This window comes from Schistocerca gregaria, chromosome 4 (assembly GCF_023897955.1).
Source record: "Schistocerca gregaria isolate iqSchGreg1 chromosome 4, iqSchGreg1.2, whole genome shotgun sequence".
Classification (NCBI taxonomy): domain Eukaryota; kingdom Metazoa; phylum Arthropoda; class Insecta; order Orthoptera; family Acrididae; genus Schistocerca; species Schistocerca gregaria.
This window is the reverse complement of record NC_064923.1, coordinates 667,680,483-667,707,399: the sequence shown is the minus strand read 5'-3', so window position 1 is coordinate 667,707,399 and position 26,917 is coordinate 667,680,483. Positions and strand designations below refer to the sequence as shown.

General features: G+C 45.5%; 1 protein-coding gene across 2 annotated transcripts in view; it reads left to right on the top strand.

Moving 5' to 3' along the window:
* LOC126268182 (cell growth regulator with RING finger domain protein 1-like) overlaps positions 1 to 26,917 on the top strand; it is a 357,652-nt gene that overhangs the window by 5,102 nt on the left and 325,633 nt on the right. The window lies entirely within an intron of this gene.

The window sequence follows — 26,917 nt, the reverse complement described above, 5'->3', positions numbered from 1 at the left end:
CGCTGTTGCAGCCACTGAGAATACATCACTCTAGGAACAAAGTCCGCGTCATTGAGACATTGAACTCGTTGAAGATGGAGAGGGTACAATAAATTGCGATGTAAAATTCTCCATACACTACTGTGGCTTAGTACAGCCACTTGTGCGATAATTCTTCTCGTCGACATTTCTGGAGAGCGCTGTACTGTTTCCAACACACCCTCAACCTCAGGTGCAATGCGAGCAGGCATACCTCCTGCTCTGCCATGTGCAAAACCCCCGTGTTCTATCAGCCGCTGATGGACCCTTGTAAATGTACGACTTTCGGGGTGTCTTCGATCAGGATATGTTTCTTGGCACAAGCATGCAGCCTCCCGTGCATTGCCATTAGCCCTACCGTACATGGAATGCATATCCGCATACTCTTCGTTACTGTACGGTTCCATTGTAACAACAGCTCACGTGGCACTCCTCAGACGCGACTGATCCCCTTTGAGACAGGCTATTGTATCAGTGCTTTACGTTCTGCGTGTATGGTGTGATTCCAACTCCATTTCTCGGCAATGTTCCGTTGTGTAAACAGCGAACATAGGACGGTCTCAAGTGCGCAAGGGGGAAACCGGACGATGTTACAAAAAATGAAGTCGTGGCGGCGAAGAACCATAAAGTGGCGATTATCTCGCAAGCGGCTCGTTTGCGGACCCGTGTTTACTGGGACATTTGCGCTTCTACTTTGAGCCGTGTAAGTTTGCGCCATCCTTTTTGATACATCCTGCATTAAAGATGTAGAAGAACGCGTCGGGTACTTTTAAGACTATTTGCAGATGATACGGTTCTCAGTGCGAAAGCAACAAGCCAGAAGACGGTATCGATTTGCAGGACGACCTGCAGGGGATTGATGAATGTTGTGGGCTCCGGAAGATGACCATGAACGTAAATGAATTCGCACAAATAGGCAAAGAAAGCCACTACTATACAACTACACTATTGGTGGAAAACTGCTGGAAACAGTGCCTACCGTAAAATATCCAGAAGTAATTGTCCAGGGCGACCTTAAGTGGAGTGGGCACATAAAACAGGAAAAGTAAATGCCAGACTGAGTTTCAGTGGAAGAATCTTAAGGAAATATAACTCAACTGCAAAGGAAGCGGCTTGCAAGGCGCTTCTTGGACCGATTCATCAATACGGCTTACTCGCGAGGTAGGATTGATAGAAGAGATCGAGAAGATCCCACGAAGAGCGGCAAGTTGCGTCACGGGGTCGTTTAGTCTCGGTGCGTGTGCATTACAGAGATCCTTACTCATTCGGGAGACGTTATAAGAGAGGCTTTGTGCATCACGGTTAGGTTTACAATTGAAGTTTCGTGAGAGCACTTTCCGGAAAGTCTGACAGCGTATTGCTTCCTCCTACACACTCTTAAATCCGACGAAATGATAACAATTTAGAAATCACAGCTAACAAAAAAGGCTTATCGACAATGAATCCTCCGACGCGCAATTCGCGAGTGAAACAGGGAAGGGGGGGAGATCAGTTGGTGGTACCAGAAGTACCCTCCGCCACACACCATTAAATGGCCTGCGAAGTATGTTGCAGATGTAGAATCAGTTTTAATTTGTTTTTCCTGAATATTCAATGTGCGCTCGTCCAGACGCACGACAGACAGACGATAGAGAATCACGTCCCATACTTCTTGCAGCATGTCTGCAGTTATTGCGTTCATTGCTGTCGCGATGCAGCGTTGCATTTCACCCAAAGTTGTCGGAAAGGGAGGCATACAGTCGGAGTTTCTTACAAACTCCCAGAAAAAAATCGCATACCGTGGGATGAGGCAACATTGGAGGTCAATAGTGCAGCGAGAGATACGTACGCCCCTTACATCTGATCGCTCATTGAGGTAGCTCATCGTTAAGAAATGCTCTGGCACGCAGGTGCCAGTGCGATGGTGCTGCGCCCTGTTGAAAAATGAAATTTTCACCATGTACTCGGAATTATGGGAAACGCCAGATGAACGAGTGAGCGAGGTAGTTACACTGGGCAGTCAGCTACCGGCTATCACATGAACTGACAAAACTGGAGCCAAAATAAACTTAAACTTTCGACCTGCCCCTGCTTCTCATGGGTCGCGGTAAGTATCTAGGTCTGGACGACTTGTCTAGCGTAGCGGTTATAAACAGAATACGCAAACCTTTCTCGTGAATCAATCTCTCTGTATCAACATTCCTATACTAATTCTTGAGATTCGCTTTCACGTACAAACGGACAGGAAAACGCGCCGGGGGGCTTCAGATTAGCAACTCACGGTCCAGTCACATTAATATGTCCACCGTCTATATTGTACGTGCAGTAACCACTCACAGACGGCAGCACTTGTAGTTGGGTGTACACGAAGTATATGTCGAGGGGGGGGGGGGGAGGGGGAGGAGACGTGAAAACACTAACGACCACTAAAAGGGCATGCTCGTTGGCCTTCGGGCCAAAAGTGGAAGCATTTCCAAAACTACTAAGTGTGTAAACAGTTCGTGGGCCGCCGTGGTTACAGTATACTGTGCATCGCAAAATGGCGCTATCCAAAACCGGCGCAGTGGCAACGGTCCTGCACCATGGGCCATAGGTGACTGGGATGAGCGACGGCTGCGGAGATGTGCCCAGGCGAATATACACTACTGGCCATTAAAATTGCTACAGCACGCAGTAGTGTACATGCAACTGTTGAGCAGCTGACCACCCAGATGAACAAAGAGCCTATCAACAGTGTCTCCCCAATGACCGTTTGGCGAACGTTGGTGTGTGTAGGCCTCCGCAGCTGGTGCCTGGTTCTTGCAGCCGTTCTGGCTGCTGTTCATCGGGGACGATGGCTAGAATTCGCAGGGCAGTATTGCAACTGGACATCCTCTGTTATGCGGAAGGTGACCTTTTCTGATGAATAAAGTTTCGCGCTCCAGCGGACACATAGCCTTTAGCGCGTATGCCCTGCAACAAAAGGCGGGAGGGTCCAAGTTGGAGGAGGCAACGTTACGGTTTGGGGAATGTTATCGTGGGAGTCTCTGGATTACTTCGTCATTCTGGAAGCCACAATAAACACAAATATGCATCTATACTTGGGAGCCTTGCCCACCACAAAATGCAGATCTTTATTCCTGCGCCCGATGGCGTCAAAAAGGACAACGTAGCGTCTTACACAGCTCGCAGTGCGCGTGTGTAGTTGAAGGACACCAGGATGAGTGTGCTGTACTGTACTCCCCTGGCCACCTAACTCCCCGGATTTAAACCCTGTCTAGAATCTGTGTGACCCCCTTGATAGAGCTGTACGCGCCATGGATCCTGAACCGATAAATGTAGCGCAGCTACCGGTCGGTACCTTCCAGAACTTCATTTACTCTCTCCCTATACGTCCATGCTGCAAAAGGTGGTTATTCAGGCTTTTGAAAAGTGGTCACATTACTGTGACTGTATCATGTATGCATAGAGGCGTACATTAAAATTCTTCCGAAGTTTCTGCTTGCATACATGTGGAGCAAACAAGCGCGTAAATCTTTTTGATACACCCTGGAAAGCGAAATCATCTTCCTGTGTGTAATTATTACGGATTTTAATGTTATCACAATATAATCTAGTAAGAACTCAATGGTAATCGGTTTCGTTTGACGAGCATCATCCTCTGATGACGCTTACACTGTAGTTGATACCTAATTAGTGTTAACCATCTGAAGAAAAGTAATTTAGACTTGAGTTATGTTCGAACCAGCCTTGGATATTGACACGTTACGCTTAGTAACGATGTTGTGATAGTTCAACCTTTATTTAGGTACCAGGTGGTGTAAGGCCTCGAGATGCTTGTTAATCAGCGAAAACTAGTTCTTCCATTACATTGCGATCAAGACCATTAAAATTTATTATAAATAATATAAATCACTTCTCCTTCCTTATTTTTCTTGTCGCGTTGATGACAACCATTTAAATGAAGTGTAGCGCCTCAGCAAAGTGCACTGCTGTTGGGCATGCTGATGACACATTCTCTTCCATCACGATGCATTGGGAGAAGGCATAAACAGGGTAGTGAGGGAAATGGCTCATCGTCAGCTCAGCACCACACAAAGGTAACGGAGACAAATTAGTTAACGCAGAGTCCTCATTTTAACATGGCAGATTCACTTTGGCCAGCTCCCACTCGAAGACGATTAAGTGGTCTGGTGGTATCAAGTAAGCTTCTCTTCTCTCTTCAACTTAACTAAGAGGGCTATACTTGAGATAAAGCTTTCCCTGCTGCGAAGAAGTTAAGCAACAGGTTCATGTCCGTGAAATGGGTGTCTCAGTGTTGACCTTGCTGCTTTCGGATTTCGCTGTTACTGTCTGTCTGAAGTCTGATGCTGCAGTTACGACCAGAACTAGGGTCTTATTGATTGGCAGCTGGTGTCAAGCATCGTCATCTGGCGGAAAGTTTAATGAAGAGCACTGTCAATCTGTTTAGAGAAGCATTATTGATACCGTACAGGCCGCTGTACCTCCCTCACATGACAATGTCAGGTCTTACAATCCTGTATACCTGTCGCTGGATTTTAGCAGAGGTAAGAATATAATCGAAGTACAGGAGCGGTTGAAGCTAGGAACGTGTAGCAGCATCTTCCGCCCAGAGCGGAGTTATTGAACGCAGTTTACCGAAATTTCTGCACCAGGGAAGACGAATGGAATATTCCAGAATTTGAAACACGAACAGCTGCTAGCATGAGTTTCTTAGAAGTAGATACCTTAGCGGTTGCGAAGCAACTCAAATCGCTTGATACGGGCAAGTCTTCAGGTGCAGATTGTATACCTATTAGGTTCTTTTCAGATTATGCTGATACAACAGCTCCCTACTTAGCAATCATATACAACCGCTCACTCACCGATGGATCTGTACCTACAGATTGGAAAATTGCGCAGGTCGCACCAGTGTTTAAGAAGGGTAGTAGAAGTGACCCATCAAACTACAGACCTATATCATTGACGTCAGTTTGCAGCAGGGTTTTGGAGCATATACTGTATTCAAACATTATGAATCACCCCGAAGGAAACGATCTATTGATACGTAATCAGCATGGTTTCAGAAAACATAGCTCTTGTGCAACGCAGCTAGCTCTTTATTCGCACGAAGTAATGGCCGCTATCGACAGGGGATCTCAAGTTGATTCCGTATTTCTAGATTTCCGGAAAGCTTTTAACACCGTTCCTCACAAGCGACTTCTAATCAAGCTGCGGGCCTATGGGGTATCGTCTCAGCTGTGCTACTGGATTCGTGATTTCCTGTCAGGAAGGTCGCAGTTCGTAGTAATAGACGGCAAATCATCGAGTAAAGCTGAAGTGATATCAGGTGTTCCCCAGGGAAGCGTCCTGGGACCTCTGCTGTTCCTGATCTATATAAATGACCTGGGTGACAATCTGAGCAGTTCTCTTAGACTGTTCGCAGATGATGCTGTAATTTACCGTCTAGTAAGGTCATCCGAAGACCAGTATCAGTTGCAGAGCGATTTAGAAAAGAGTGCTGTATGGTGTGTCAGGTGGCAGTTGACGTTAAATAACGAAAAGTCTGAGGTGATCCACATGAGTTCCAAAAGAAATCCGTCGGAATTCAATTACTCGATCAATAGTACGAGGGCTATTCACAAAGTACGTTACGTTTTCTTTTGTTTCCGTTAGGGGCGGGGCTAGCGCGGCCATCTTGGTGTCATGGCATTCCGCCGCTCAGTCGACATCCTGCCGTGCTACTGAGAGGTTCGTGCTGTACTTCGTTGAGTTACCGTGACGGTTTGAAATGTCAGCATTAACTGAAAATGCCGCGAAGTGTAAAGTGCGTGCTGTAATAAGTTTTCTGACTGCAAAATAACTGTACACCGATAGAAATCTATCGACAGCTTTGTGAAGTGTATGGGGACAACATAATCACTGAAGGTGGAGTGCGTCAATGTGTCATAAAATTTAAAAATGGCCGAACTAACGTTCACGACGAAGAGCGAAGTGGAAGACCCAGCATAGTGACTGCCGAACTTGTCGAAAAAGTCGATGCTGCGGTCCGTGAAAACCGTAATTTCACAATAACGGAACTCTCTGAGTTTTCCACAAATTTCACGAAGTTTGTTGCACGAAATCACTACCGAAAAGCTTGGTTACCACAAGTTTTGTGCAAGATGGATACCGAAAATCTTGCCGGCCGCGGTGGTCTAGCGGTTCTATGCGCTCAGTCCGGAACCGCGCGACTGCTACGGTCGCAGGTTCGAATCCTGCCTCGGGCATGGATGTGTGTGATGTTAGGTTTAAGTAGTTCTAAGTTCTAGGGGACTGATGACCACAGATGTTAAGTCCCATAGTGCTCAGAGCCATTTGAACCAAAAATCTTGAGAGATTCACAAAAACCGGCGAATGGCTGCAGCGTTAACGTTTTTGGACTCTTACGAGAAAGATGGCGACTCATGATTCGATCGCATCGTTACTGGTGACGAAACATGGGTTAAGCATGTGAACTGCGAGACAAAATTGCAGTCAATGCAGTGGGGGCACACACATTCCCCCCAAAAACCCAAGAAATGTATGCAGACAATGTCGGCAACGAAGGTGATGGTGTCTTTTGGGACAGAAAAGGTGTGATTTTTGTGGATTTCCTGGAAAGAGGCACTACAATAAACTCCCAAAGGTATTGCCAAACTCTGCACACCCTCAGAAGAGCAATGCTAAACAAGCGCAGGGGAATGTTGGGCTCAAAGATCTTGCTGATTCACGACAACGCCCGGGCGCGCACGGCAAATCCTCATCCGCTGTACAGTCCCGACCTGGCACCGAGCGACTTCGACTTATTCCCAGCAATGAAGAAGTGGTTGGCTATGCAGCGTTCTGATGACGACGCACAGCTTCAAGAAGAGGTAACCAGGTGGTTGAAGGCGCAGGCGGTCGAATTTTACGAGGAAGAAATTTCCAAACTCGTCCATCGCTACGATAAGTGCCTTGATTTAAATGGCAACTATGTAGAAAAGTAGTATTTAAGTGTGGCTCTCATCTGTGTATAATAAAAAAAATTTCCAATACTTTATTTATTTTTAATTCCAAAACGTATTGTACTTTCTGGGTAGCCCTCGTACAACTCTCAAGGCTGTCAATTCAACTAAGTACCTGGGTGTTAAAATTACGAACAACTTCAGTTGGAAAGACCACATAAATATTGTGGGGAAGGCGAGCCAAAGGTTGCGTTTCATTGGCAGGACACTTAGCAGATGCAACAAGTCCACTAAAGAGACAGCTTACACTACACTCGTTCGTCCTCTGTTAGAATATTGCTGCGCGGTGTGGGATCCTTACCAGGTGGGATTGACGGAGGACATCGAAAGGGTGCAAGAAAGGGCAGCTCGTTTTGTATTATCACGTAATAGGGGGGAGAGAGTGTGGCAGATATGATACGCGAGATGGGATGGAGGTCATTAAAGCAAAGACGTTTTTCGTCGCGGCGAGATCTATTTACGAAATTTGTCACCCACTTTCTCTTCCGAATGCCAAAATATTTTGTTGAGCCCAACCTACATAGGTAGGAATGATCATCAAAATAAAATAAGAGAAATCAGAGCTCGAACAGAAAGGTTTAGGTGTTCGTTTTTCCCGCGCACTGGTAGAGAGATAGTATGATTGTGGTTCGATGAACGCTCTGCCAAGCACTTAAATGTGAATTGCAGAGTAATTATGTAGCTGTAGATGTAGATGTCGGCGAAAACGCATCCTCCCTCGGACTCCAGGTGACGTAAGTTTTGGGAGCTACTGTGATCCGGTACCGTTCAGAATTGCTCCGATCAGGGTCCGAGTCGCGCACAACTCCTGCAGTGTGCTGAATCGGCTGACGCCAAGCCGCCTGACAGGCACAAAAGCAGTGTAAAAAAATTCTGCCAGTCTGGGAGCGATGGGGTGGTGCGTTGCCTTGCGGAAGCTACGGGTTGCGAGCGCGGTGCTGTATGCTAGCAAACTGATGCACATGACGGGTCAAAAAAAGTGTGTGAAATCTTATGGGACCTAATTGCTAAGGTCACCAGTACCTACGCTTACACACTACTTAACCTAAGGTATCTTAAGGAAAAAAACACACACACACACCACCGAGCGAGGTGGCGCAGTGGTTAGACACTGGACTCGCATTCGGGAGGACGACGGTTCAATCCCGCGTCCGGCCATCCTGATTTAGGTTTTCCGTGATTTCCCGAAATTGCTCCAGGCACATGCCGGGATGGTTCCTTTCAAAGGGCACGGCCGACTTGCTTCCCTAATCGGATGAGACCGATGACCTCGCTGTCTGGTCTCCTTCCCCAAACCAACCAACCACACACCCTCATGCCCGAGGGAGGACTCGAACCTCCGCCGGGACCAGCTGCACCATGACTGCAGCGCCTTGGACCGCTCGGCTAATCCCGCGCGGCACGGGTCAGTAGGGTCTTGCATTGTTCGGTGGTGAAAGGCGATGTCAGGCGTATCTAAGGGTCCCATTTCATCCCTCGTGAGCATTCTACAACCACCACTTGCCTGAACGATGCTCTTTTGCTAAGTATGAGGCTTATTCACATGAAACCTGGTCAGTGCGTCTACCTTTGCCATACACGTAAGGTGGCACCACGTAACTGGGTATGGTGGCGCCATCTATCGGTAGACTCACGAGTGCGCACCGTTTGATGTTGCATAGCGCTAGTATAGTTTCACGCCGAAGGGAGGGTGGTCAGACAAGTTATCGTCCACTACCGAACATGCAGGCGAGTAAGGAGGAACAACGAGGAGCGATTCGATTTTTGGCGGCGGAGGGAGTTGACGCCGTGAAATGTATCGACGGATGAAGGCTGTGTGCGGTTAGTACAGTCAGAGTCGTTAGTGTTGTGAAATGGTGCAAACGATTCCTTGAGGGGCGCGAGTCACTGAAAGACGATGTTCGCCCTAGACAGGTTCGTCGTGTCATCGCATCGGAAATGGTCGCAGAAATGAATGCTTTAGTCTTGGACAACCGCAGAATAACCGTGGACGAGGTCCATCGGTTACTGGTTATTAGTGTGGGCACTACAGGAGTGTGTGACTGGGTCCTGGCCTGTATCCGACAGCAGCCTGCTAGCTCCTTCAAGGATGGAATCGACCGTCTAGTGTCGCAATGGGATAAGTGTTGCAACAGTTTTTGGCGACTGTTTTTCAGAATATGCACTGTGTATAAGTACATTTTTGAATTAATAAAATCGTTACCGTTACTCTGCAGTAGCGACCTGGTTTCATTTGATTGTCCATTATAGAATGCATCGTCTCATGATTTTCAACCTACTCGAACCTAGCCATCGGCATGTAGAAGCTTTTAACAGGACCTGTTGGTCCAGGCGACCTTTTTTCCATGCGTTGGCCGTTATTACACTATCAAATTTCTTTGTCAAAGATTTGATCAAAGATGTGATGAAATATTCGTCAAAAACATCTTTGACATGGCGCTAAAAAGGGTATTACACTGTCATCATATTTTTCGTCAAAGTTAGATGGCTGACGACGACGACGACAACAACCACCTCTTATTAACCGCAGCAGTTGCATGTACCACAATTGCACTGTGAGCACATGCGGAAGAGAAGCAAGGGGAAAAAACGAAAAGTACCTGGATGAAGTCATGAGTTTTACGACGACACGATAAAACCATTCAACAAAACTTGTTACGTGAGCTTATAGTGGAGGACGTCAAGTCGTACATCCATTACTTAAGAATGGATGATCATACATTTCTGTATGTGCTTAGTGAAGTGTATCCTCATATCACAAAGCACAATTTTCACTTAATAACTGCTATATCTGCAGAAGACAGGCTCACTCTAACACTCAGATTGCGTGCTACAGGAGAGGGTTAGGTTAGGTCAGGTCTCCAATCTTTTTAATCTATTTTTGTATTCAGTGTGCCTCACGTTGTAAAACGCATCAGCAGCTTCATACATCTATTAATTTTGTAGTTTTGGTACACACCAATTGTATTTATCGGCAATGTTTATAAAAACACTACAGATGACAGAACGCTGCCGCGATGCTAGCACTCCATATGGTAACATGTCACATTGCGGTGAACAGAAGCAAGCGACTTCTTTGATCAGATCTACAGCCAAGCCCTAGATTTGATCAAATATTTGACAAAGAAATTTGATAGTGTAATACCGGCCTTACAACGTCCAGTGACGCTGTCCCTCTGCCCGGAATAATATCTCTGGCCAGTAACTAGCGGTGAGCGGAGGTACAAATGTTGGGGATGGATGCTTCGGCACATAATGTCGAAGCGGTTCACGATCCTGTGGCTACCCAGCTGTTGTCGTGTCCATTTTTGAATTCGCAAGCGATTTGCTGCTCTCTGACTCGTCACATTGCTATCCCATCAGCTTCAGTGTGCCTGCCTCTTTCCAGACATTTTGAGAAAATTAAAATTTAACGTGGCGGGCATTATGGATAGAGCACTGGCTTGGAGTAGTATAGGACGAGGAAGGAAGTCGTCCGTGTTCTCTTCATCCAGGAATATTTCGGAAACTGGAAAATCAGGCGGACGGAAATTAAAACGCCGCTCCTGAGAAACGAGTGTCTATCGCGCTAACCATCGCGTCGCACGACTCATTTGTACAGAACTGCAAAAGAGACTTTAAACAGTTTCTTGGTGAATAACGCTTATACTTGCAGATTCAAAGAACGTCAAGAGAAGGTGTCTTCGGAGAATTTGGAAAGTGGGTTGCGGTGTGCTTAATGGCGCTAAGTTTCTACGCTTGTTTCCCCACAACAGTTCCCAATGACCTTCAGTATCGATGCAACTGGCGATTTCTCAGAAATCAACAGTGATGGAACCCCCTCTTGAGGATTGGTAAAAGTGCAGCGAGAGTAACCGTGAATGTGCACTTCCTTTAAGGCGTACTCAGTATAGTTTTTCTGAAACTCGACGCCTTTCTCTGAAGAATGCCTCCAGGTGGTGCTCAGAGTTCCGCATAACAGTTACGTCACGGTGACGTGGGTGTAACGCTACGCGGCTGCCGGCTGTCTGCTTCGCGGTCCGCTGCTCTGCAGTCGAGCAGGTTTTCGAACTCTGCAAGAAACTGGGTCTCACGTGTTCCGCGGGTATTTGTGGGTCACGCGGAACTGGGGAACGTTAAACTAACTCTGAAAAGCTGCGCTGCGCGAAAAGCCAACAGCGCCCTCGCAGGTTCAGAAGTCAAAGCATTATATGCGGGATGTGAAGACCGCGAAACTTCCTAGCAGGTTAAAACTGTGCTGCACCAGGATTCGGACCCAGAACCTTATTTTCCTAGGGTAGTCTTTCACCAACTGAGTTTACAGCCTTACTTATGCCATTCCCATCTTCCAGACATTACAGAATCCCTCTTGCATACCTTGCTGGACTAGCTGTCCTCAAAGAACAGATAGTGATGTGAAAGATTGGAGAGGGTACTGGCGGAAGCAAAGCCGTGGGGGCGAACCGTGAGTCGTGCCTGGGTAGCTCATTTGGGAAGACAGTTCCCCACGAAAGTCCCGGGTTCGAGAATCGGTCCAGCACACAGTTCTAATCTTGCAGCAAATTTTGAAACCTCTCACATTCCGCGCTGCAGAGCGAAGAGTAGCAGATTAAAAGCCCTCTGTATATTCCCTGGAGAAGACTCTTAAATAGGTATGATGAAAGACTGGGACGACACTCTTACAGCACTTTTGAACATCCTCTTGGACGATTCTCTTAAACGTCATACTGTGGAATAGTCCCATACTAGTGCTGTACTAGTAATTACAGGCTGGCTGGCACCCATTCTCTCTCTCTCTCTCTCTCTCTCTCTCTCTCTCTCTCTCTCTCTCACACTCACACTCACACACTCACACACTCACACACTCACACACACACACACACACACACACACACACACACACACACATTCTCTCTAAAATGTGTGGGCAATAAAACACCCAAATAAAGGTGTCAACCTAGAGTGATTTAATCTACGTAGTGATCTACTAGGTTCGGTGCCATTGGATGTTTTACACCCTTGACTTCCACCGCCCTTTGAGCTGATTTCCCCCGTCGGCTGTCTGGGCACATGCAGTTAAAAGTGTATTTAGACTTAACTTAGTATTTTTCTCTAGTGAAACTCTTACCAGAGGTCCCCTCTAAGGGATAGGGGCAAAAACCAGAGGAGAGAGATCTGCACCTTATGATTACCGCTTTCGGCGTTCGCCATCTTCACTTTTTCCGCAAGTTCAATGCAAAATCTATCTTTTCCTTAAGTTTTTCCGTAAGGCATGTATAGTACAAGCCACAATTTAAAAGTGGGCACTTCAGAATTGTGACAGAACGAGGTGGCGCACTGGTTAGCACACCGGAATCGTTCGGGAGGACAATGGTTCAAACAAGAGTCCGGCCATCCTGATTTAGATTTGCCGTGATTTCTCTAAATCGCTTCAGGCAAATGCCGGGGTGGTTCTTTAGAAAGTGCACGGCCGACTTACTTCCTCATCCTTCCCTAAATCGATGACCTCACTGCTTGGTCCGCTCCATTGAACTAAGGCCTTCAAAATCGTGATGTGTACATGCCGTTCAGGCAAACTTCATACTACACTCCTGGAAATTGAAATAAGAACACCGTGAATTCATTGGCCCACGAAGGGGAAACTTTATTGACACATTACTGGGGTCAGATACATCACATGATCACACTGACAGAACCACAGGCACACACACAGGTAACAGAGCATGCACAATGTCGGCACTAGTACAGTGTATATCCACCTTTCGCAGCAATGCAGGCTGCTATTCTCCCATGGAGACGATCGTAGAGATGCTGCATGTAGTCCTGTGGAACGGCTTGCCATGCCATTTCCACCTGGCGCCTCAGTTGGACCAGCGTTCGTGCTGGACGTGCAGACCGCGTGAGACGACGCTTCATCCAGTCCCAAACATGCTCAATGGGGGACAGATCTGGAGATCTTGCTGGCCAGGGTAGTTGACTTACACCTTCTAGAGCACGTTGGGTGGCACGGGATACAAGCGGACGTGCATTGTCCTGTTGGAACAGCAAGTTCCCTTGCCGGTCTAGGAATGGTAGAACGATGGGTTCGATGACGGTTTGGATGTACCGTGCACTATTCAGTGTCCCCTCGACGATCACCAGAGGTGTACGGCCAGTGTGAGAGATCGCTCCCCACACCATGATGCCGGGTGTTGGCCCTGTGTGCCTCGGTCGTATGCAGTCCTGATTGTGGCGCTCACCTGCACGGCGCCAAACACGCATACGACCATCATTGGCACCAAGGCAGAAGCGACTCTCATCGCTGAAGACGACACGTCTCCATTCGTCCCTCCATTCACGCCTGTCGCGACACCACTGGAGGCGGGCTGCACGATGTTGGGGCATGAGCGGAAGAGGGCCTAACGGTGTGCGGGACCGTAGCCCAGCTTCATGGAGACGGTTGCGAATGGTCCTCGCCGATACCCCAGGAGCAACAGTGTCCCTAATTTTCTGGGAAGTGGCGGTGCGGTCCCCTACGGCACTGCGTAGGATCCTACGGTCTTGGCGTGCATCCGTGCGTCGCTGCGGTCCGGTCCCAGGTCGACGGGCACGTGCACCTTCCGCCGACCACTGGCGACAACATCGATGTACTGTGGAGACCTCACGCCCCACGTGTTGAGCAATTCGGCGGTACGTCCACCCGGCCTCCCGCATGCCCACTATACGCCCTCGCTCAAAGTCCGTCAACTGCACATACGGTTCAAGTCCACGCTGTCGCGGCATGCTACCAGTGTTAGACTGCGATGGAGCTCCGTATGCCACGGCAAAGTGGCTGACACTGACGGCGGCGGTGCACAAATGCTGCGCAGCTAGCGCCATTCGACGGCCAACACCGCGGTTCCTGGTGTGTCCGCTGTGCCGTGCGTGTGATCATTGCTTGTACAGCCCTCTCGCAGTGTCCGGAGCAAGTATGGTGGGTCTGACACACCGGTGTCAATGTGTTCTTTTTTCCATTTCCAGGAGTGTATATATTCAGTATTGAGCAATAGGAAAAATTGATGATGACTAACGCCGAAACCGGTTATCATAAGGGGCATGACCGAACGACTAAAAATAACCATAGTAATGAAATAATTTAAATAAAATTTTGTAGTATATCACTTTCTTAGTACACCACTTTCTTAAATCGGACCAAAAAGTATAAAATTTCTCCTAGACCTATTGAAATAGTCTTGAAAATTTATTGTGAATTTTTAATACCTATGAAAATACTAAAAAGATTTAAAACTAAAAACGTGGGGCACACGCGATAGATAATAGTAAGGAGGTGAACTATTCGTACATCAATTATGTACTGCATGCACCCCAGTGGTTTTTGTTTTAATCATAAAAGTATTTTAACAGCTATTAAACATTCAGTCCTGAAAATGTGTGATTGTCTTTGTAGCGTTAGGAGTCTGTATGAGGATGCGAAAAATTCTTTCGTTGCTTAAAAAGGTTATAGGCTTAAAATTGTTTTTTATTAAAGTAATCATTTCTGCTTTTTAGTGTGTGTGTGTGTGTGTGTGTGTGTGTGTGTGTGTGTGTGTGTGTGTGTGTGTGTGTGTGAAGTCTTTCAAACATTTTCATGAGATTACAACAGACCCCCATGGTAAATTTGAGGTCCATTTCAGTTTCTCTTCACCTTAGTCAACCAGTACATCGCTTCCTCCAATATACATCGCGCGAAAAGACCATGACGGTAAAAATGAGAGGTACGAGATCACACGGAGATTTACCAGCAAACCTTCTTTTCGTGAAACATACGCGACTTAAACAGGAACAGGGGGATATGGCTGTGGTACACAATGTAGTCTATGCCACACACCAGACAGTTAATACAGTTTGGTCATCCAACACTGACCAATGCTGAAAGTTTAAAGTCTCTAGCTAATCGGAAAGTTAGTTTAAAATCCACTGCAAATTTGTTGAACAGCATGTTGAGAGACGTTCTCGTCTGGTTAATTTTAAGTTTCTTGAAAGCGTGTATTATTTCTCATTGTGTGGTGAGATGAGATTAACGCAGTTTTGACAAAGACGTGGTGGAGACCGAGGCAGTTGCGTGAAATTTTACGTGAAGTTAAAAAGGATTATTAATAAAAGCATCTTTTAATAGTCAACATCGCAAGTAAATAATATGAAGTAATGGCTAGTTTCAGCTGATTATGCAGGCATCTGAGGATGTGGAATCTTGTCATAAGTTAATGTTCTTTACTTGCGACCTTGACTATTAAGATTTTAAATAAAACTGTAACTTTATGTAGAAGTCTAGATCGCTTGTCTGAATCCTGGCAACAAGGAACCAACGCGGAAGTGCATTTCACATAACAGCGACGGTCTCCAACCATAGATTTGACAAATTTGCAAATTACAAAATTTGTGCCGAACAGACAGACAAAGACAAGAAAACGACCTAATAACAGCGCGTTAAATAAGAGAAACTAGACCGTACGGAATGATGCAGGCCTTCATTTTTGCCGTTAGACTACTTCTCACCCGTTCTACTCTAATATCTGAATGTGCTTCTGTAAACACTCTGCCGAACCCTTCTGTGTGAATTGCGTAGACCTCATGTCGAATGAGATGGAAATGTATAGGCTGTCAGGTTAGATGCAAGAGGGAACCTGATGGTCTTACGTTGACAGGTTAAATAAATCTATAAATAAAGAGGAAAAACTGTTCAAAGAATTAGCTGGCCGTTGGATAGTAAACGGTTTGAAGGTATCCGAAAGGGATGAAGGGTGGGTGATATGTAGAGACCATTGAAGTACAAATGCGTATCTGTGCAGTCGTGAGGTTAAAGTCGAAACTGGAATTGCTGGTAGCAAGATACAATTTTGAGGATTCTCCACCGACACAATTACTCACAATTACTCACAAAAACCATCCGTAAAGTGTCAAAAACCCTCTGAGCAACCCATTAAAATGAAATCTATTATGCCGTTTACTCTCCAGTACTCCAGGATTTCGTCCCATAGATATGCAAAAGTTAAATGACGCACATTCATTGCTTTAAGGTAATTGTATCGGGAGGGGGGGGGGGGGGGGGGGGGGCGAAAGTGGACCAGCCACAACTATAACCTAACGTGAGAGTTAATCACTATTGACCAATCACTACTCGCAAGGTATGGTGCAGGCGAAAGAAATAACAGCGCGCACCCTGAGGAAATATCAGAAAGTCGACCGCGAAGAATTTAGGGCAGAAAACACTTTAGTTTGGATGGAGACAGTGGTCGTTAACATTTAGGGGAAACGCCGTTAGCATCTGGATAAGGATGCCGTTAGCCGAAGTTTGGGTAAGCCAGTAGCGTAATAACAGCGTCCGCTATCATCTGATGACCGTGTCAAGATAGTCATTGCATCAGAATTCCCGGCTACCGCTCTTTCTGGTGCTCCTGAATACTGTATCAGGCGCGCTGTTCGCTCCACGCTTCGTTCCTGCAAACTGCCGAAAAGAAAAAGGTTGATTACAATGGCGGGGGCGGGTGGGGGGAGTGTCGTCAGAAGAGTTGAGTTTGTTACAGTTGCCTAATAGCGAAAAAATAAATTGTAGTTTGACTACTGCTGAACATTTTTTCTTATTTATTGATTTGTCTTCGTAAGATTACAGAATGAGGCTCTCATTTACATCAGACCAGGAGGTATTCTTTATACACTATGTGATGCAAAAAGAATCCGGACATCACCCCCCCCCCCTCCCAAAAAACATAAGTTTTATATATTAGGTGCATTGTGCTGCCACCTACTGCCAGGTACCTCCGTATCAGCGACTTCCGTAGTCATAAGACACCGCGAGAGAGCAGAATGGGGCGCTCCGCGGAACTCACGGACTTCGAACGTGGTCAGGAGATTGGATATCACACGTCTGTACGCGATACTTCCACACTCCTAAACATCCCTATGTCCCCTGTTTCTGATGTGATAGCGAAGTGGAAACGTGAAGGGACACGTACAGCACAAAAGCGTACAGGCCGACCTCGTCTGTTGACTGACAGGCTGCCAACAGATGTGTAATAGGCAGACATCTATCCAGACCATCACACAGGAATTCCAAACTTCATCACGATCCATTGCAAGTACTAAGACAGTTAGGCGGGAAGTGATAAAACTTGGATTACATGGTCGAGCGGCTGCCCATAAGCCACACACGACGCTGGTAAGTGCCAAACGATGCCTCGCTTGGTTTAAGGAGCGTAAACATTGTGTGGAGTGACGAATCACGGTACACAATGTGGCGAACAGATGGCAGGGTGTGGGTATTCCTAATGCCCGGTGAACGTCATCTGCCAGCGCTTGCAGTGTCAATAGTGAAATTCGGAGGCGGTGGTGTTATGGTGTGGTCGTGTTTTTCATGGAGGGGGCCTTGCACTCCTTGTTGCTTGCGTTGCACTATTACAGCACAGACCTACACCGATATTTTTAAGCACCTCCTTGCTTCCCAGTGTTGAAGAGCAATTCGGGGATGGCAATTGCCCTCTCAACACGATCGAGGGCCTGTTCATAATGCACTTCCTGTGGCGGAGTGGTTACACGACAATATCCCTGTAATGGATTCACCTGCACAGTCCTGACCTGAATCCTACAGAACACTTCTGCGCACGCACACAAGCATTCGTTGTATGTTCTTTCCGTTGAGTTTTCCCAGTTTGTACTAAGGTGGATTACATAGTAACGGTGAAGGTTCGGCGACGCGCAAATTTTTCACAACGCGTGGAAATATGCTCAGAAATTCATCCTCAATTACATCTACATCTACATGACTACTCTGCAATTCACATTTAACTGCTTGGCAGAGGGTTCATCGAACCACAATCATACTATCTCTCTACCATTCCACTCCCGAACAGCACTTGGGAAAAACGAACACCTAAACCTTTCTGTTCGAGCTCTGATTTCTCTTATTTTATTTTGATGATCATTCCTACCTATGTAGGTTGGGCTCAACAAAATATTTTCGCATTCGGAAGAGAAAGTTGGTGACTGTAATTTCGTAAAAAGGTCTCGCCGCGACGAAAAAATTCTTTGCTTTAATAACTTCCAACCCAATTCGCGTATCATATCTGCCACACTCTCTCCCCTATTACGTCACAATACAAAACGAGCTGCCCTTTTTTTGCACCCTTTCGATGTCCTCCGTCAATCCCACCTGGTAAGGATCCCACACCGCGCAGCAATATTCTAACAGAGGACGAACGAGTGTAGTGTAAGCTGTCTCTTTAGTGGACTTGTTGCATCTTCTAAGTGTCCTGCCAATGAAACGCAACCTTTGGCTCGCCTTCCCGACAATATTATCTATGTGGTCCTTCCAACTGAAGTTGTTCGTAATTTTAACACCCAGGTACTTAGTTGAATTGACAGCCTTATGAATTTTACTATTTATCGAGTAATCGAATTCCAACGGATTTCTTTTGGAACTCATGTGGATCATCTCACACTTTTCGTTATTTAGCGTCAACTGCCACCTGACACACCATACAGCAATCTTTTCTAAATCGCTTTGCAACTGATACTGGTCTTCAGATGACCTTACTAGACGGTAAATTACAGCATCATCTGCGAACAATCTAAGAGAACTGCTCAGATTGTCACCCAGGTCATTTATATAGATCAGGAACAGCAGATCAGTTTTACTCGATGATTTGCCGTCTATTACTACCTGTGAAAGGTTAAAAATTATGTGCCCGGTTGGGTCACGTATATGAACACGCTTCACAGGTGGACAGGAGGCTAATAGGGCTCCTCACCTTCTGATGTATCGTATCTATTGAATGCGTTTGACTGGATTAGATTCAGTTTCCGTTCCATAGACCCAAAAACGAGATGATTCTCGTGGGGTGTGAAACATGTCAGAAAAATAACATAAAAAACATAGAACATTCGAATATAATACTCACTTTCCTGATTTGTCAAGATATGTGAATACATTACAATAAACTGGAACAGCTAATATTGACAGTATTAATACACTGTCAGAATGAAACATAGTTATACAGCTTTAATAAATTTGTCATACACAAAATACCTAATCTTGCCTGTCTAAGTGCTGTCAAAAGTGAAATGTAAGACACCGATTTACTTAAACCAGTCCCTGTTAAGGTATTCATCTCAGATTAGATGGAGTTGCCTCCCAAAAAGGCTTTCAGACATTATTTAAAATGTGCTTTATCCTAAATAAAGTTTTCAATGATTGCTGCCAGTTTATTGAAAATGCGCGTTCCTGAATATTGGATCCCTTTTTGGACGAATGTTATTATGTTGATTGTCCTTATTCCTGGTACTGAAATTATTTGGAAACAGAGATATAGTATTTGCAACAAATTTCATTAAGGAATACATATGCTGAGAAGCAATGGTTTGAATACCCAGTTTGTCAAACGGGTTTCTACATCATGTTTTTGAATTTAAAAAACAAATGAGTCTTCTTACACGCTTTTCACTCTAAAGACTTTGGCTCGTATTGGCGATTTATCACAAACTATCTCGTACGACATAATAAAATGAAAGTACAGTCTGCAAGTTTTTATATTGATATGTTCTACATCTGACATCATTCGCACTGAAAATAGACTTATTTAGGCAGTTTAGCACTTCTATGCTATGGCCTTCCCAACTGAATTTGTCGAGTTAAAATCCCAGAAATTTAACACTGCCATCGTGTTCTATCTGCATGTCTTCATAGATTATACACACGTTGGAAGGAAATCTCGTACAGATTCTGAACTGCGTACAGTAAGTCTTTTCAAAGTTTAACAGTGAATTAGCTTTAAACTATTTATTAATGTCAGTGGAAATTTGTTTAGCAGCCATTTCTAAATCTGAATCATCTATAAACGAAATATCTGGCAATGTAGGAGACACAAGAAAAAGCAATGGAGCCTTGAGGAACACCACATAATTAATTCCCAATAAAATGAAGAGTGACTGCTTGTTGTTGTGGTCTTCAGTCCTGAGACGGGTTTGATGCAGCTCTCCATGCTACTCTATCCTGTGCAAGCTTCATCTCCCAGTACCTACTACAACCTACATCCTTCTGAATCTGCTAAGTGTATTCATCTCTTGGTCTCTGTCTACGATTATTACCCTCCACGCAGCCCTCCAATACTAAACCGGCGATCCCTTGATGCCTCAGAACATGTCCTACCAACTGATCCCTTCTTCTGGTCAAGTTGTGCCACAAACTTCTCTTCTCCCCAATCCTATTCAATACTTCATCAGTTATGTGATCTACCCATCTAATCTTCAGCATTCTTCTGTAGCACCACATTTCGAAAGCTTCTATTCCCTTCTTGTCCAAACTATTTATCGTCGATGTTTCACTTCCATACATGGCTACACTCCACAAAAATACTTTCAGAAATGCTTTCCTTGCCATTGCCAGTCACCTGCTTATTCCACAGGTATATCGCAACGGCACCCTTTGCTTCCTGTTAGGTAAGACTCAAACCATTTTGCAGCAGTTAAACATCTCTGCAAATCCTTTTTCAGAGTTGGAGGGGGGGGGGGATGTGCAGGAATGGGGCGTATTCATGGTTAAACTCAGTCCTTGAATTGCTCGCTGAGATGTGCCAACCGGAGGAACACCAGAAAGGATAGGTTCATCTGTGCTGCTCAGACATGTTTACGGTCGTTAACTACTAATGCCGGCGCACATCCCAGGTTGACCTCTTACTATTAACTGTGCAACAATGAAAATATTAATCAGGAAAAAATTCTGTTTTTCCTGTTTCCTCCCCACGTCATACTGAGCGTTGGGTATGGACGTAAAAAAAGATTGAAAAATAAAATCTCGGTTTGGGAAGTACATTTGCATGTCTGAACGAAAGCTATTTGTTTCACCCTGGTGCGGACTATTTTACGAGTATAATTACTCGTCAAATGAAGTAAAACTCTTGCATATTCAGCATTATATTATTTGATGGACTCCATGACATTCATATGTGACACACAGCAGAATAGTTGCTAGTTATATTCTGTTGTACGCCAGATTGCCATGGATGACGTAACTTAACACAACTGTTGGTGTCAGTGTATACTTCCAATTACACATCCCGTGGATTGCTAAAACTATATATATATATATATATATATATATATATATATATATATATAAAAATCTCTTACAACATTTTAGCTTTCTAAGACACGACGCAATAAAAATGTCTATATTGAAAATTGCAAAAATAAAGACGAGCATGCTTACTTGAGTAGATGCGGTTTAACAAATTTTTCCTGTCTTCGCAAATTGCTTTCAAACTGGTGCCACAGATTTTAGTAAAAGATCTATTATGTGTTAAAAAGTAATATCTGCAAGCAATCACTGTTAGGTTATAACACTGGACTGAAAATTGTAAATGAAATAGAGAATTGTGTATTTCCCTCCTCGTTTGGCATTTAATTTCTCGTACTGTCGAACGTGCATTACCGCCAGCTGACAACAGGTTACGTCATCGTAGAGCTGTCAGCTCTGTGTGATCATGCTCAACCTTCCTCGTTCGGCTGAGCTGTGCCTCGCAACGGTGAAAGTAGCGGTTTCGCCGTTGGTTAGCGTTACGTGAAGCAAAGGGATCACTTCCCGCTTGTCGATTTAACCGCCTGCCGTGATACCCACAATACGGCAGAACTGTGTGTGCGTGCGTGCGTGCGTGCGTGCGTGCGCGCGCGCGCGCGCATTACACCAGGGGATATATGTACTGTCGGAATTCTGGACGTGAGAAGTGTTAGGTAACGCCGTCACATATATACACAGCTACATGCTCCGGTCGTCTTGACAAAAAAAGGAAGATTAGGTCTTAAAGTCCTCTCGACGACGAGGTCGTAATTAGCGGACCTCAGATTGGGGTAGGAAACCGACCGTGCGCTTCCCAAGGAATCATCCCGCCATTGACTGGACTGGTTTAGGGAAGTCGCCGGAAACCTAAATTAGGATGGTCGTTCTGGAATTTGAGCGGCCGTCCAGCGCCTGACCGTTGAGACAACTTGTCCAGAGCAGTGACAATGCATCAATGTGGATGAGAACGTGTACTTGAGCATGTTTCAAATTACGGACATAGATTAAATACTGTGTAACACTTCTGAACAGTAAGAGGTACGACCAGTATAGAGTATTCTCACAGATACGCTATTGGATCAAAGTTTGATTAATAGAGCCCAGCACGTACTACGGAGCGCCGAATGTTCAACAAAACGAAAGCAATCTTGGGAGTCATAATAGGACCACCGATGTTTTCATTATAGACAAATGATTGCTCAGATAAGGTCAGCAGCACTGACACGGTTTGCTGACAATGGCGATAGGAAACTATCATCGTAGGGCGACCGTAGAAAGTCCAGAAAAACTTCACAAAATTTCAGTGTTGTTTAATGAATGACAGCTTTCTTTCACTGAGGATAAATGCAAAGGAATACATGCAACAAATCCTATGTATCAGACTGCGTCCGGTAAGTTCTGGAATGTTGCTGTAATGTGTGGAACACTTAACAGGTAAGCAGGACACCAAACACAAAAATCGTTCAATGTTGCTCTACTAAGATTCTAGCAGGTCGGATAGGCCACATGAAACTAACACACACGCTCTCGAAAATCAAATAGCAATTCTTGAAAGCAAGAGGACGTTGTTTTCTTCAAGCTCTGTTGGAAACTTGTATTAGAGTATGAACAACTCTAATGCCACTGTTACATGTGCCGAATAAGGATCTTGGGGAAGCGATAAGAGATTATGGTCCGAACACAGCCATATACATAGTCATTTTCTCCTCGCACATTGCGCTAATAGAACAGGACTGAAATGCCCTCCGTTGATACGAAGTGCCCTCTGCCGTGCACTGTGCAAATTTTGTAGTATTTATCTGCCGCCGGCTGCAGTGGGTGAGCGGTTCTAGGCGTTTCAGTCTAGAACCGCGCGACCGCTACGGTCGCAGGTTCGAATCCTGCCTCGGGCGTGGATGTGTGTGATGTCCTTAGGTTAGTTAAGTTAGTTAGGTTTAAGTAGTTCTAAGTCCCATAGTGCTCAGAGCCATTTGATCCATCTTCTCACGGTCCGCGTGGCGTCCCCCGTCGGAGGTTAGTCCTCCCTTGGACATGGGTGTGTGGGTGTGTGGGTGTGTGTGTGTGTGTGTGTGTGTGTGTGTGTGTGTGTGTGTGTGTGTGTGTGTGTGTGTCGTCGTTAGCGTAAGTTAGTTTAAGTTAGGTTAAATAGTGTGTAAGCTTAGGGACCGATGACCTCAGCAGTTTGGCCCCATAAGGCCTTACCACAAATTTCCAATATAAATCTAAACGTAGATGTCGTGTAAAGGACGTGTTACACTCCTTTAAATCTTCGCACGAACTTCGAAATTAGATACCGAAAAAAAGGTGACACTGGTTGGGAAAACTGGAATCGCTCCACAGAGGAAAAGTCACTGTATCTAACGAGATACCAGTACAGTTCTGCATGGGATATGCGAAGAACTTTTCTCCTCTTCTAGCAGCAGCGCGCCATAGATAGGACTGAAACGTTCCTAGTGGCTGAAAAAAAAAGCTCAACTCGTTCTCGTTTTCAAGAAGGGTCGTCGAACAGACGCAAGCAACTGCATACCTCAGTCCGTTGTTTAATGTTGGAACACGGCTTACGCTCTCGTATTAAGACACTTCTGTAGGCGTCGACAAGGGTTCCGAAAGAAAACTATCGTGTGAAACCCAGCTCGTTCTATTCATCAATCCGCTCAGGCAGATGTTTGCGCTGCCTGATACGCTTCCTGCACTTTCATCAGATGACGTTGCGATGGCAGATTTTTATGCGTGCAGGGGGTTTTTTATCGCTTGATCTAAGTGTTTGTCCTTTTTGTGTTGAGTCTGGCCTTTGGCCTACGATTTTAGACTGCTGTTTTTAATGAGTTTGTTGGTGATTGGATTTTCCTTTTTTGTTTCTACGGTTGGCCAACCACTGTCACACTCGGTGTGATTTTAATTCCTTTTTCCTGGTCTCTGTATGTGTCTTTCTTGTCCTGTGTCGTCTCTTGTCATCTCCATTGTTCGTGGAAAAAGGAACAGATGGCCCTAGTAGTCTGGTCCCTTCAATTCCACAAACCAACCCAACCATCTATTCATCAACGAGATGCAGAAAGCAGCAGATACCAGCGTCCAGGTTGATGCAGTGTTGCTTGACTTCCGGAAGGCGTTAGACAAAATTCCGCACGGCTACCTGATGTTTAAAAGGCCGGCATACGGATTATCAGAACAGTTGTGTGATTGGGCTGAAAATATTATAGTAAATCGAACACGGTATATCATTCTCAATGGGAAAATCTTCAGACGTACACGCATGCTCATAAATTAAGGATAATGCTGATACATAGTGAAACAACGCTTTGGTGGGCGGTTTGCAGGTTTAAATCACCTCAGGGTACGACCAAGCGGTGCATTTGACCTGCGGTCGTCGCACGGTGGCGCTGGCAGTAGCCCACATATGCAGAGGTGTGTTGGTGTATGTCAGAGTACGGTGCAGCGAGTAAGTATGCAGACGTTTTCAGACGTGCTAATGGTGACTGTCGAAAATGGCTCAAAGAACACACATTGATAACGGTATGGGGGGTACAATCTAGGGCTACTGGAGGTTGGTCAAACACAGCAGGTCGTAGCACGCGTCCTCAATGTGCCACAAAGTGTAATCTCAAGATTATGGCAACAAAGTACAGCAGACAGGAAACGAGTCCAGGCGCTACAGTACCGGACGTCCACAGTGTACAACACCACAAGAAGAAAGATATCTCACCATCAGTGCCCGCAGACGGCCACGGAGTACTGCAGGTAGCCTTGTTCAGGACCTTCCTGCAGCCACTGGAAATGGTGTCTCCAGACACACAGCCTACAGACGACTGAACAGACATGGTTTATTCGCCCGGAGAGCTGCAAGGTGCATTCCACTGACCCCTGGTTACAGGAGAGTCCGTAAAGCCTGGTGTGAAGAACAATACATGGTCATTGGTACAGTGGTCCCAGATTAAGTTCACTGATGAGCCCAGGTATAGTCTGAACAGTGATTTTCGCCGGGTTTTCATCTGGCGTGAACCAGGAACCAGATATCAACCCCTTAATGTCTTTGAAAGGGACCTGTATGGAGGTCTTGGTTTGATGGTGTGAGTGGGATTATGATTGGTGCACACACACCCCTGCATGTCTTTGACAGATAAGGTGTAGCGGGACGTCATTTTGCACAGTATATCCGCCTTTTCAGGGGTGCAGTGGGTCCCACCTTCCTCCTGATAGATAACACACGGCCCCAATGAGCTACCATCGTGGAGGAGTACCTTGAAACAGTATATATCAAGCGAACGGAGTGTTGTGTGGTTAACACTACGTGACAACTTGCTAGTAACTGAACATACACTGAAGGTGAATGTGGTTCTACTCTCCCCGAAGCGTTATGCATAGTCGTTACCGTGTTTTTGGTGAGAGGATTCGATGCACCGTAGATACTTTGTTCACACCAAAGGTGGTAGATGTTCATGTCGGAGCTAATAAATTCCTCTCGCTTTCTTCGAACCAGGAGGAGTTATTCCCTGCATTCTGGAAGTGGAACTGCTGTCTGAACATAACATCTCGGATTGGAACTACCTCCGTGGTATTTATCATCGAGGAAAGTAGTGGCAGACTAAAAATTTAATAATTTTTGACCTAAATTTATTATTTACAAAATCGCCTTACGCTTTTCGACATTTCGTCATTTTGGAATAATAAAAAAAATTGTCGTCAGGTCATGTGAAAGTTATTAAAGTACATCCCAGTGGCATCTTTGTCTCATAGCACTTTCGTGCAAATTGCAGCCGACTACAAATTGCGAAAAATGGGACCAAAAATTATACTGCTTCTACGGAACCCACTAAACATTCCGGTAAATGACAATCGCCGCGCACCTACCATATTCACACGCCCATTTGAGAGACTCGTCTTCTGCGAACAAGCGCTTCGTACAACCTTCTCTTGCTGGTCAACAGGCCAGTAACACTTCTTTACGCCACTGTGACGTCATTGTTACTGACAATGTCTCTCGGTTCTCAGCAAGACCATGAAATCTGACCTAATATCTTTGACTGTGGCATTATCCTCGACGTTACTTGGGAAGTTCGATGGATGGATCGCGTACTACACTTAGGATCGCTAGTATTTGGCCGGCCAGGACAGAAGAGGTTCCGATGTAAACGGATTACATTCCAACCTCTTTGCAGGGTCTGTTGTAGCACTGTTGATGGTTACCCTTCCGTAGGAAACTCATTAGTGTTCTGCGCGATGAAGGAAAGCCTTGCAAATCAGGAAGTTGACGAATCCCTCGCAGGCTTCCCACCCAATCGTACCAACGCGACAATTACCGTTAGTAACTGAGTCCCTTACTCACTGCCAAAAACGTGTCTGATTTCACATGGTGTCTGGGCTTGGTGTAATCCTTTGATACGAGGCACGTGTAAAACACACCCGTGATGTATACGGAGATTTTCGGCCATGATTGTACAAGTCACTGGAAGTGTCTGAGGTTTACGAGTAGTTGTAGTTAAGTGAGCAGTGCCTGACTGTCATAATCTTGTTAGGGCAGTAAGCATAATTACAGACGTCAGTAACAGGTAGAGGCTAACCTCAATTAGTTCTCACTGTGGCGAGTAGTAGTATGTTGTGTGCAGTTTCCGACGGAAATTTTCAGCTGGGCTCTGGAGGTGGTATTGCGTTTGGTACCCGCGACTGTCAACTACTGAACTTCTGCTCCTCTTAACAGTACGTCATGGTCCTTAGTATAGATTTCCTTAAACAAGTAGTTACATGTATGTTGGTCATAATGTTACTGTCATTACTAAACCCACGACAAAGTCCTCACCGTGAGTCTGTGGAACGAGCATACATTAGGCCCATTGAGTTTTGTTTTTTTAATCATGCGTACATTTTCAGTAAACCA